The sequence below is a fragment of the Canis lupus genome, chromosome 8, assembly GCF_048164855.1.
Source record: "Canis lupus baileyi chromosome 8, mCanLup2.hap1, whole genome shotgun sequence".
Taxonomy (NCBI): Eukaryota; Metazoa; Chordata; class Mammalia; order Carnivora; family Canidae; genus Canis; species Canis lupus.
The window spans coordinates 44,146,815-44,160,734 of NC_132845.1; positions in this window are offsets into that span (position 1 = coordinate 44,146,815).

The window sequence follows — 13,920 nt, forward strand, 5'->3', positions numbered from 1 at the left end:
CTCTCTCATTCTGAAGCACCAGGCGCCCTGAGAAAGGAGACCTGCTTTAATGAGTGAGCTCCAGTCCGTGCAGCTCTGCAGCCCTGAGGCCCCTGTTTGCCTCACCAACCTCACCTACCCAGGCCTCGACCACGTGAAGTTCTTTCCTGGCCCTGGGCCTTCACACATGCTGCTCCCTTTAACTGGGACACTCCAAGCTCCACTGGGGTTTTTTGGTTTTTGTTTTCTTGTTTGGGCTCAGAAATTACTTCTTCAGGAAGGGTTTAGCTAACACCCCAGCTTAGCCTAAAGGCTTTTAGATGATGTGCTGACTCGGGGGTGCTGAATGCCCCTCCGTACCCACTCCAGGATGCAGCTTCCCAGCTCAGGCCTGCAGCATCCGAACCACACACCCCAGTGCCTCTCCATGTATGGGGGTGTGGGGGGGGAGAAGGCTGGAATTTCTGGAGAGGGAAGGCCCCCAGGAACAGCCACGGGGCGGGGGGGGGGTGGAAGATAAATAGCCCCGGCTACTTCACCCCTTGGAGGAGGACAAAGCTCTGAGGTTCTCAGTGCAGACGAGCCCAGCTGCCCACCGCACCGCCCTGTTCGATGGTACGGCCTGTGATGATTTCTTCCTTCTCCACCCTAATGCCCCCACTTGTAGCAGTGTGTCCTAGGATCACCCCCCAAATAAAATCACTTGCCCTCAAATCCCCATCTCGGGGTCTACTCCAAACTGAGACACGCATGGAGACTCTCCAATAGTCATAATGATTAATGAGGAAGCTATCTGCTACCTGTCTGCTGGCTCCTGTGAGCATTCAGGCAGCCTGGTAGGTCCTGTAGGATAGCTCATCCCACATCATCCTGATCCGACTCCCTCTTCACACTTCTAGACACCGTTTGGCCAGTGGTGACAAAAGTCTGGCTGATAAGGTAGGAGTACAGTCTGTTGGGAAGGGAACACCCAGGAAAAACAAAAAGACCTTGGGAGGAGAAGGCTTTTGGTCCACCTGGAATACAGATGGGATATCTGGAAGTACAGCAGCCATCTTGCAACCATGGGGATAATAAACCTCCTCATGGGTGGCAAAACCGAAGCAGAGTCTGAGTCTCTGCCAGGATTGCTGAACACCTGCCCCGTCCTTCAATGGCCTATCGCCAAAACACTGTGAGAAGATAAAAATAAGCCCCAATCTGCTTAAGCCCCCATTTTAGGGTGCCTGTGTTTGCAACTGAATGTATCATGAACTGGTGTAGACGGGGATTGTGTTGGTCCTATCCAGTGCATATTGTTGGCTTTTAGGTTACTGCATAATACACAGTAGATGTGTAATGAAGATTTGTTGAGTTAATAGATGAATTCTGTCCAAATTCTCTCCCTGCAAGCACAGAGCTTATTTTGTGGGGCAAACCCATAAGGAACAAACTCAGGGCTGTCGACATATAGCCAGAGTATCTGTGCAGTTATTAAGATTGCAGCACTAGAGAGAAATGGTCTCTGTTATTAAGCCTCATGAGATCGTGGTGTTCTACTGGCCACTTGGACTCCATAGGCTTGACCCGTTTCTACCCATTTACATGCAAAGCCTCCATCTGTCCATGAGAGACACCTAGAAGAGCTGGCTGCCACTCTTCACGTCCTATATGAGGAAATTAGCTTAGAATGAAAAGGGATCAGTAACCCACGGGTCTAATTTCCCCCATTAGACCCCTGGCACGGCACCAAGAGATGAAAGCAGGCTGCCCTTTCTCCATCTCTGGAAACATCTTTCCCAAATCAGAATAAAAATCTCTCGGTGGCCAGAGAGAAGCTGCTTCCAGGAGCAATGTGGTAGGGAGAGCACTAGGACCAGAAGCCAGTGCGTCTCGGTCTCAGCACGGCCAGCCTGCTGAACAATCTGGAACTGGTTACTTCCTCTCTCTGAACCTGGGCTTAAGTCCTCTTCTGGAAATCTCTTTCAGCAGCAGCTTCCGTGCCGAACTGTTACAACATGGCAGGCACATCAGGTGTGCTTCCTTTTAGACTCCTCACATCAATTTTATCAGAGAAACACACGGTCCCAACCTTGTAATTGTACAATCAGTACACACATGCACAAAAAAAAAAAAAAGAAAGAAAGAAAGAAAGAAAAAAGAAAAAGAAAAAACCTATACAGGACTAATTTATACAATTCAGTGAGTTTAGATATTTGTACACACTTGCGTTACCTGTCACCACAATCAAGGTAATGAACATATTCATCACCTTCATGTGTCCTGTGGGTTTTTTGTTCCTCGTTTTTTTTTTTAAGATTTATTTATTTATTCATGAGAGACACACACAGAGAGAGAGAGAGAGGCAGAGACACAGGCAGAGGGAGAAGCAGGCTCCTCGCAGAGACCCCGATGTGGGACTCAATCCCGGGACCCTGGGATCATGCCCTGAGCTGAAGGCAGACAGATGCTCAGCCACTGAGCCACCCAGGCGTCCCTTTTTGTTACTGTTTTGTTTTTGTTCTGTGGTAAGAATACTTAACCTGAGATCTACCCTCTTAACGAATGCTAATCCCATCTGGGAACATCCTCATCCTTCAGACACGCCCAGAAAAAGATGTTTAGTCAGTCCAGTGGACACATATAATTAATTGTCGGGTTGGGGGGAGGGTGGGGATGAAGGAGTAAAGGGGCATGAGGTCATTTGGGGGGATGAAACAAATGTTCTAAAATTGCATTATGGTGATGGTTGCACAAGTGCGTAAACTAAAAGCCATATATGTTTTATATATCTATTATTCATATATTCAGTGCATACACACCTGTATATATATATATGCAAATATATGTGTGCAAATTTGTAAAAAGCCACATCAGACTTGCCCAGGCCTGAACAAAAGGAACAAGGAGCTGCAGGTGGAGAGGGTGATGGCGGGGGTGATGACCAGAACCATAGCAATCGCAACGGCACCGCCTGTGGGAAGTGGATGTCCGCCAGGTGCCAGGCACTGTGGCTCCGCTACCTCACCTCAGAGACGTTGCCATCCTGGGAGGTGTTGAGGGTGTGGAGGTGGGGAGTCCGCGATCAGCCCTCGGGCTCCGGAGGCGGGCCACCGGGTGCAGACCATCCCTGCAGCCCTTCCTAGCCCGGGACTTGGGCAAGGTCCAAAGCCTCCCCAAGCCTCAGCTTTTCCATCCGTAGAGAAGGCATAAGAGGCCCCCGACCGTGGGTTCAGGCGGACATGACCTGTAATCAGGCACGGGAAGCTCTGAGTCCCAGGTAGCCCATGAGAGCGGCCGGTGACCTTTAGCTCCGGCTATAAGCCTGGGTCCCTGCTTGATGAGACATGCACAGAGGCTCAGAGTTTGACCCAGTGAGGCCACACAGCTAATAGGACACGAACTTGCTGTTCCAACCCAGACCCAGACCCAAACTCGAGGCTGTTGCCACTACCCACCCAGGTATGAATCTAAACAATTAGGTCTGACACCTCCGCCTGCCCCAGCCCTGCCCCAAGAGCATCTATCTCTCTGGATGATTAATGCCGGAACTGCCACATCAGTGCCCAGCAGCAGCCTCCAGTCAGCTCCCCGCAGCCCCCCAAAAACAGGGCATGCCAAGGCCATACTCAAAATTTGCTGATAGGGATTCTGAACAGTACAACATGTAGGTCTGGAACCAAGCAGATCTCCAAGGTCACGTTCCCTGGAACGGCCTGCTGCTGGGGCCACTGTCCCTCGCCTTCCCAGCCAGGACTTGAAGGGAGAGACCGTGAGAGGGGACTCTATGCTCCGGCTCAGCAGGGGCTGGGAGAAATCACAGCATCAGCCCACATATCTTACAGAATGAAAGGGGGGGGCAAAAATAAGGGTACAGTCACTCAAGCCCTCGCAGAAGACACAAAGAGGGCCACCTCTGGTCAGCCTAGCAAGTTCTCATTTGCTGAGCAGCGACTGTGTACCAAGCACTAAAGAAAGAACAGGAATAGGACAAGGTCCTCTTCTTCTTCTGAGACCCCCACAGTGTCCTGGGGGACACAGAAAAGGGAACGAATGCATGCCACACGATGTAGCCAGCAGTGTGGCATCTTCTCCCCTCTCTGAACCTCTGCCTCTGTCTTTACACTCTCTCCCTCTGACCCTCCTGCCCCCCCCTTATAAGGACACTTGTGATCACATGGAGCACACCCAGAAAATGCAGGAAAATCTCCCCATCTTCATTCGAGACCCTTCACCTAACCACATCTGTGAAGGCCCCTTCATTGTGGAAAATAATATGGCCACAGGTTTCAGGGATTAGGACGTGGAAACTTTGGGGTCCCTGGTTCTGTCTAGCACAAGCCCTAATAAGGTGGGGGCTGACCATCACCCCCATGTTAGAGATGCAGAAACCGAGGTTCGGTTTATGAACACTGACGCAATTTATCCAATGTCTCAAAAGGGGAAGGGATTTGAACCTGGGTTTACCTAGCCCCTAAGAGTACATAAGTTCTGGTGTTCACTCTGCTACAAAAGACAGTGGGAAGAAATCCCCAGCAGTCAGTGAAAGACTCTTCGAGAAAGAGGAGATCCCAAGTCCAGTGGCACCTGTAGGGCATCCTGGGTCTGAATGGGCGCCACGGCTCCCCAGGGCGTCATCCACGCATGCAAGATGGGGGAAAGGAGCTTGGTAGCCGTCTCCCCGAAGTTCCAGATCATCACGACAAAAATAGTAGCTGACCTGGAAGCTTTAACCATCCACCCAGTTATCTCTACACAGGAACTTAATTTGAATATTTGGACCCTCTACGAGCATCTCCCATCTGAAAAAAAAAAAAAAGAGAGAGAGAGAGAGCAGAATTGATGTCTATTAAGGTAAGTGTATTAACCACCCTCCCTATATCCTTCCATTCGTCTCTCAGGCCCCGGAGTTCTATTCAGAAGCATTTTTCCAGTATGAAGAAGGATCTCATTTCTACAACAGCCGGGGGAAATAAGGTGTCTAGACACAGGCCAGACAAGCCTGGCCTTCCCCAACCTCTGCTGTTACTCAGTCTGAGTAGAAGCCCTTGGAGAAGTTGCAGTCAGGGACTCCTGGGGCCGTCCAGGCTGGGAAGGAGTGGAAATGGTTAGTATAAAAATAGTACGTAACCTTTTTTCTTTTTTAATCTTGGGAAAAAGGAAGAAAATAAAAGTCGCCTATTACCCCATAGCAGAGCAAGCTCTATTAATATGGGAAGCGCATTTCTTTCTCATCTTTTTTCCTATGAATAAAATAATGATAATGGCAATTATTAAGCTTACTCTGGGTGCAGGGTGCTGTTCCGAGTGTCTGCATCCATTGTCTCCATCCTCGTGGCAATTGCATGACGGAGGTGTCGTTATCATCCACAGTTCAAGGTGAGAAGAAGCAATAAAATGATAAATAGGGCCAGGATGGTGGACAGAGAGCAGAGGCTTTGCAGGCAGACCACCAGTTCTTTCTTTTTTCTAACTTTACATATTTCTTGTGTAGGTAAAATTGAGATACGTTGTGATTTGCACAAGCTTTAAAATTCAAAAAGCACAAAATGCCACACCATGCAAAGTCTCTCTGCCTCTCCTGATCGCAGCCACCAGGTCCCCTTCCCCAGAGGCAACTGCTTTGAGCAATTTCTTTGTATCTTTCCAGAGGTATTTCAGGCAAACAAATATGGTCTTGTACACCCATATATGCAAGTGCGTGGGCGTGCGTGTGCATTCCTTTTTACAAATAGTAGTATATTCCACACTTCTGTTTGTTAATTTAACAAAATATCTCACTGGTCACTACAAGTCAGTCGAAGGTGGGCTCTCACTTACCAGATGCATAGCACTGAGAAGCCCATTTCCTCCTTCATCCCATCATTGTGAGACGCAAATAATGCAGGTAAAACACTTAGCTAGAGCCTAAGCACTCACAATATGTAAGATATTATTATTAGAATTGCAATCATACTGCTTGTCGAGTCTTCTTTTCAACTCTAATTGTATCTCATCATATACAAAAGTAAAAGTGAACTTCAATCCTTACCGTGTGCCCCATATTAGAATGGGCTCTACATGGACCACAGATCTAAGCACAAATATCAAAGCTATAAACTAGAGAAGCAAGCACATGGGAGGAAGGCCTTGGGGCCTGAGCATAAGTAAGATTTTTCAGGCTGGACACAGCACCACTCATAAGAGAAAACCATGGTCCCCAGTGATACTACCCCCTGGTAATCCCACACACACATAACCCACTCTTTGTGAGCGGGGGCGGGAACCTCGACTTGCTCATAAACAATCAAACATGGGGCACCTGGGTGGTTCAGCGGTTGAACATCTGCCTTCGGCCCAGGGCATGATCCCAGAGTGATGGGATCGAGTCCCACATCGGGCTCCCCACATGGAGCCTGCTTCTCCCTCTGCCTATGTCTTTGCCTCTTTCTCTGTGTCTCTCATGAATAAATAAATAAAATCTTTAGAAAAAATCAAACACAGCAAAGTTGATGAAATGTCATTTCCATCATGAAGTTACCCAATATGTGGTTGGAATGTCCATCTTGCCCGCAGACTTTGTGCATTTGCCTTCTCATCCTGCACACTTCGTGTCGGCAAGACCAACACAGCCAAAAACTGCACGTGGCTCTCTAGCTAGCACCGGTGAGCCACTCACACCCTCAGCTCTAGAGGAGGTGAATTCTACCAACAACCTGAGGAAGCCTGGGATCAGACCCTTCCCCAGTCAGGCTTTCAAATGAGACCTTGGCCCTAGCCAACAATGAGGTTGTATTCTCAATCTAAGACAGACACACAGAGGACCCGACCAAGGTATACCTTGGTCTCCACCCCACAGAAATGGCGAGATAAAGAGATGTGCGCTCTTTCAAGCTGCGAAATGTGTGGTGTTTGTTACACAGCCACAGAGAGCTGATACAATCAGCATGTTTCCAGAAACCAGTTTGGTGCTGTGTGTTGAGGACCTCAACACGTACATGCTCTTTGATTCTAGAATTCCCCTTTGGGAAATAGCCAATTTCTCCAAAGAGCAGTACACACAAGGATATTCATCACAGGGTGCCTAGTCCGAAAAAAAGTATCAAACATTTAGTGAGGACCTGCTATATGCCAGGCACGTTGTGTGCTTTACTTGACCTAAGCCATGTAGCAATCCTGTTCTTATAATAATATTACACCCATTTTACATGACAGCTAATAAAGTCTCCGAGACAGGAAGTGACTCACCAAAAAATGAATCAGACGATGCTCATTACATTCGTAGCACAGTGTCTGGCACTAGGCTAAGGGTTCAATAAATCTTACAGTGCTTGTGCTTATTTAGTTTTGAGTGGCAAAAACCTATCCCCAAATAGTCTAAGCTAAAAAGAGCTCGCAGGGCAGCCCAGGTGGCTCAGCGGTTTAGTGCCACCTTCAGCCCAGAACGTGATCCTGGAGTCCCAGGATCAAGTCCCACGTCGGGCTCCCAGCATGGAGCCTGCTTCCCCCCTCTGCCTGTGTCTCTGCCTCTCTCTCTTTCTGTGTCTCTCATAAATAAATAAATAAAATCTTAAAAATAAAAATAAAAATAAAATAAAAAGAGCTCACAGAGTTGGGGAATTCAAAGAAGTGGCTGCTTCAGGTATGGCTGTATCGAGGAGCTGGAAGACTATCTACCATCAGGATTCTGTCTTTATCAATCTATTAGTTCTGCCTACTTCTGTTTTTCAGGTTCTAGGCACATGACAGGCAAAGGCCCCAGACTTATTTCCTCCTGGCCTAGCAAACCTGGGAGAACTAGAGCATCGCTTTCCCCAAATCCATAAGCTCATCTCAGAGAAGAATCTGATTGGCCCTGATGGGGTCATATGCCCTTTTCTAGAAATACATTGCCAAGAGGTTATGGCTGTGTATGACCGGACATCCCAGATCACACAACCATCCTTCACGGGCATACGTGTCTTGACTCACTGTCCCTCCCAGAACCACAAGCATGGGACAGAGTGATCCCCGTGAGGAAGGAAGTGCTGCAGACAGAATGGGCATAGCCACCCCCACTGGCAAGGGTTGTTTCAGCATGAACATTGAGGCCAGACCACAGTCAGGCACCACCGTCAGCTCTGGAGCTCACACCACACCCCCATCTCTTACCTCCCTGCTCTCAAACTTCAGGGCAGCTCCAGAGTCAAGCCGAAGGCAGCTGTCAGCAGGCCTGGAAAACTGCTCCCAGGCCTGACAGCATGCGGTGAAAAGCAGCTCGTCGGAGAGTTCGGTGAATGAAACCAGCTGGATGCAAAGGTCAGAGCCGAGCAGAGCATCATGACAGGCCCCCCAGGTCCTCGCACGCAACGGCCCGGTGCTGCTGACACCACTGGCGATGCAGCCAGCCCAGGGGAGGCCCTCTAGGAGGCTGTGGGGCTGGCCACTTCTCCCAGGTCGCCCCCATATTAATGGAAATGGTTATAAATTGGCAATTATAGTGGTGGCTGAGATCTATCTGAAGTGTGACTTCCAAGGAGAACAAGGACTGGGTCTCTGGCTGCCCCAGCACCCATGGACCTGGAGCTGGAGCTGGAGCTGCATGCAACATTGCATGTTCCTCGCATACAGAGGTTCGGTCCTCAGGAAACAGCCCACCCACTCCATTTCCGACTAGGCTGACTTTTCCTGACACCCCGCCCAGTAGAGCCCCAGGGCTCGGGCCGCTCCCACGCCTCGCCTCGCCTCTCCTAACGGGAGTTATGACGGCCCGGCCCTGTATGTTAGCTGGCATGTTGTCTGTCCCTGCTGCCAGAGTATAAGCTTCATGAGGGTGGGAACGGTTGTCTCTTTTGACCACTGCTAAATAAATAAAGATTTTATTTATTCATGAGAGACACCGAGAGAGAGGCAGAGACACAGGCAGAGGGAGAAGCAGGCTCCCTGCGGGGAGCCCGATGCGGGGCTTGATCCCAGGACTCCGGGATCACGTCCTGGGCTGAAGGCAGATGCTCAACCGCTGAACCCCCCAGGCGCCCCTAGCCACTGCTTTATGCTCAGCTTACAGAACCTTCCTGACACCTCACATGCACTCAACATGTGCTTACTGCATGAAAAAGTACATTTCTTACGACCCGATCTCTATCAATTGTGAAAAACAAACACACAACAGAGGAGACCCAGAGATGTCCTGTTTTCTTGTTTCAGGAAAAAACGGATGAGAGCATATGAGAGCATATTCACCTGCAGAAACATTTGTGTAAGCAAACCACGTATTGGCCTGACCGGCCTGATGCCTTTAGCATTTGAGGTTAGCTGTGGAACCCTAGTCTTCAGTGAAAATCTAAAGAGAGCTGAAGTTTCCTATAAGCATCTATCTTATATATACATAAAGACTCAACCAATGTCTACTCAAGGGGCCAGAAAAGTAAATATTTGAGGCATTCCTGGCCGTATGACCTCATCACAACTGTTCCACTCTGCCACTGTAGCATGAAAGCAGCTGTAAACAGTTGCAAATGAGTGGACCTAGCTGTGTTTCAATAAAATTTTACTTCTCAAAGCAGACAGCCCCACTGGATTTTTGCTGGCTGGTTCTACATGAACTCTTCAGGGATTAAAGAGAAGAATCTGTGTTATAGAGCAACTATTATATATACCAGGTGGCAAAATAACTTGCCCAAAGTCACGTGGCTCATTAGCAAAGGTCAGGACTTGAATCCAAGACTCCAAAGCCCTGGCTTTTGTGGCCACATTGCACTGACTGCACTAGGATGGTTGTTGGTTCCAGTGATCCCCCTCCAGGTCCCTCAGCGCCTGTACACCCCTATCCCCACTGGCATTCCAGCCTCCCCCCACCCCCGCCCTGCGCCTGTGGAAGCCTGCTCATCCCTGACCGTATGCAACCTGCCCCATTTGCCTGCAGCCCTTCCAAGCAGCCCACCCTCCCTGGATCTCCCTCCCATCCACCCGCCCCGACAGCTGTCTTGCTGTTTCCTTCCCCCGGAGCTCAGCGCTGCTCTGTCAGCAACACATTTCCCTACCCGGGAAAGAAGAAATCGAAAATTTTGTTTTTGCACAAGCTGTCCTCTTCGCCTATGGCTAAAATCCCAGAGAACAGGAATAATAACCAAAGTTGTACATAAAGTCGATATATATTGAGCTGGCACATGAGCCGGCAGCTGATTAGGTGCTGGTTAGAAACTGGAGAGGCAGGAGGAAGAATGAAGAGCCATCTCCAGGAGTGGATGGAAGCAAGCACAGACCCTCCTGCAGGAGCATGGAGTTCCCTTAATTCAGCCTGGCAAGGGAAGCGGGGAGACTCCAAAAGATGGGAAGCTTGTAGGAGCTCATCAATGGGAAAGTCACAAGGAAGGGCATTTCGGTGCAAAGGTCTAGAAGGAGAGCATGGTCCTGGTGAAACAGCCAGCAGCCTGGTGTGGCTGGCCACCAGGAGGGAGGGCTGTCTGTGGGCATCTGGGGTTTCAGGCTGCCCAGCACCTCTTCCCCCTTCTACACAGGAGCACCATACTTTCCACTGCACAGTCCTAGTGGGGCTGTCAGTCAAGGTGTCCCACCCCCTCACAGCAAGCTAGACCATTCAGATGCTCCCGTTTCTGGAATTTGCCTCAGGAACACAGAACACAATGAAGGAAAATGCTTGGGGGCATTGGGTTTACTCATTTCTAAGATGATGCCTCTCAGAAGATCCCTTTGCTTCTGTCTTAAATTTTCTGAGCCTCTCCAGCCCCTGTCCCTTTCAAGGCCTGGCTTCTCCAGCTTGTCCTTCCATTTGCTATGAGACCCCCCACATGCATTGTCACACCTTTTAACATCAATCAGCCATTGCTGGTTCCAGGGGCTTCTAACCAGGCCGTCCAAACTGATGCCAAGCTGCATAGGGTCAGGCGGTCATGGGAGATAGTAGAGAAGGGATTGGACGATTGGACTTTAGAGTGATTGAGTCTGGTGTCAGAAATGCAAGGTGGGCAGTTACTGCAGAAATACAGGTGAGCAACAAGGTGGCCTGAACTGTGACAATGACGTTTGGAACCAAGAGGAGGGTTGTGGTCCAGCCCAATGCCAGAGATGTGCATCATTCATTCAATCACAAGCATTTCTCTAGCACCTGGCATTTGCCCACCTGCCTGCTTCTTGGTCATCTGCCACTTGTCTCCTGCAGTAGCTGCACAACAAACTACCCCAGAAGTTGACAGCACAAGTTAATACAATAAGCATTTGTTATCTCCTGTGAGTTGGGAATTTAAGGGAGGCCTCGGGGGTTCTGGCTCTGGACCTGTCTCAAAGCTGCAGCCAGGATGCCAGTTGAGGTTGTAGTCATCTGACGGCTGGACTGGGGCTGGAGAGTCTGCTTCCAAGACGGCTTGGTCACATGGCTAGCAAGTTTCTGATTGCTGCCAGGAAGGCTCAGTTCCTGCCACATGACCTCTCCATGGTTGAGCATCTGCACGACATGGCAGCCAGCTTCCTGGAGCAAGTGATCCCAGACAGAGCAAGCAGGAGCCTGCGATGCCTTCATGACACAGTCTTGGAAGCCACACATCTGCTGCTTTCTATTCGTTATAAGTAAGTCACGAATCTACATGCGAGGCAGGAAGGGAGGCACATCAAAGAATTTATGGACATATTTTAAAACTACCACAAAGTCACAATACTGCTCTTCCTCCACCTGCCATCTCTATGGGATACTCAGGCAACTCAAGCAAATAATAACAAAAGCCCCCATCTGCTGAGTACCTACTATGTCCCAGGACTGTGTTGGCTTACTAGGGCTGCTGTAACAAAGTGCCACAAATTGAGTGGCTTAAACAACAGAAATTTCTTCTCCCACAGTCTGGAGCCTGGGGGTCTGAAATCAAAGTGTTGGCAGGGTGGGTTCCTTCGGAGGCTGGGAGGGATCTGTTCATGCCTCTCCCACTTTCTGGTGGTTTGCTGGCAACCTTTGGCATCCCTTGGTTTCTGCTACATCATCCCAATCTCTGCCATCCTCTATTTGGTGTTCTTTCTGTGTGCATGTCTATCTCTTTCTCCAAATCTCCCCTTTTTCTGAGGACACTAGTCATATTGGATTAGGGCCTACTCTCATGACCTCATTTTACTTTGATTATCTCTGTGAAGACTCCCCATCTCCAAACCAAGTTACACTTGGAGGTCCTAGGGTTAGGACTGCGGTATATATTTTTTAAGGAGGACACACAAAAAAAAACCTGTGATAGGCTCTGTCCTAATTCCTTATATATTTAAATTTTTTTCTCCTTGGGGCTCCTGGGTGACTCAGTGGGTCAAGCATCTGCCTTTGGCTCAGGTCATGATCTCAGGGTCCTGGGACGGAGCCCCACATCAGGCTCTCTGCTCACCAGGGAGCCTGCTTCTCCCTCTCCCTCTGTGCCTCCCCCTGCTTGTGCTCTCTCTGTGTCAAATAAACCAAATCTTTAAAAAGAAAGAAGACGAGGGGACACAGACATGGAGGCAAATTCCACATGAAGACAGGAGCAGAGACTGGAGGGACGCACACCTGCCAGGAAGCACCCAGGGCGGCCAGTCACCACCGAAGCTGGGAGAGAGGCAGGGAGCAGATCCTTCTGGCAGACTTCAGAGGCCCCCAGGACAGTGAGGGAAGGAATTTCTGCCATATAAGCCACCTAGTCTGAGGTCCTTTCTTGCAACAGCTCCCAGGAAACTCCTCCACTCAACCACAGAGGCTGGATTCCCCTTGAGCCCTCCCATGCCGGCCCTGTTCTGCCTCTCTCTCTCTCTCTCTCTCTCTCTCTCTCTCTCTCTCTCTCTTTGCAGGTTCAATCACATGCATGTGAGTTCTCATCTCTGGGTCTGCTTTCGAGAGAGCCTGACCTAACACAGCTTCAAATTTCTGAAACAATTTGCAGCCAGACTCTCCCCAGGCCAGTCCTCTGGGAGCTGAGTGACTGCAAGCAAGTGACTTCGCATCTCTGACCTGCAAAACAGGGCCAGCCTTGAACCTTCCCCATCAGGGGGCCTGGAGTATGTAAGCACGGGTATGTAAGCCTGGGCTTGGGTGCCATGTTCTGCACTGTGTGGTGGGAACGGGGTGGGCAGTTCCCCAGGCAAAGCAACTAAACCCCCAGGCAGGCTCTCGAGGCACATTCTGGAAGATGCAGACTCTCCACGAGCCCCTGGCTGCTCGGTGGTGACCAGAATTGGTGTGTGAAGCGTTCCCAAGATAAAAGGAGCTGATGACGAACCATATAATCAAAGTGTATTTGTGAGATGTGAAGGCTCACGAAATATCTTAGGATAAAACAGAGAAAAACGCAAATTGGAGAGAGGGAAAGAAGATAGACCACAAAGGCCGAACAGCCTGCATTGGGACCCTAGAATAACAGTCCCCATTTCTGTCCCCAAGGGTGGTGCTGACATAGGGGGCAGCATTGCAAGGGAGAAAGCATTGAATAATCCTGCCCTCGGTCATCCAGAAAGAAGCCAGAGCTCAGCGAGGTTGCCCACAGTCTCCTGGGCGGGGGGAATCTCAACCCCAGGTCAGCTCCAGTCCAGAGCCTGGACTCCCAGCCCCTGCCTCCCTGATGCTGCCCAAGGTCCCTCCTGACCCTGCTTTTCTCCAGCCTCCAGCCTCCAGCCTCTTCCATCTCCACCAAATTCAGCATTTCAAATCACAGGCATTTTTGGAGGTTCCTACTCAATACAGCCATGACCCCCAGAGGAATGATGGTGTCTCACAAACAAACAAGAAAGCGTCCCCATGTGACAAGCAATGGTCATCCATCAGACCATCATTTTCCTGGATGACTGCCCACCTGTGCAGATTTCAAAGTGCCGCGAGGAAACAGCTAACTACAGCTCAAGCTGGGAGCATCTCTGCAGTTAGTTTTGGTGTATGAATGACGTAATGAAAAAGTACTCTGGTGGCACAGGGAGAGATTTAAATGCACTTCCTCCTAGACAGGGCTGGACAGAGTTTAGAATTTCACCTGCTAGGTGCATCCCTCT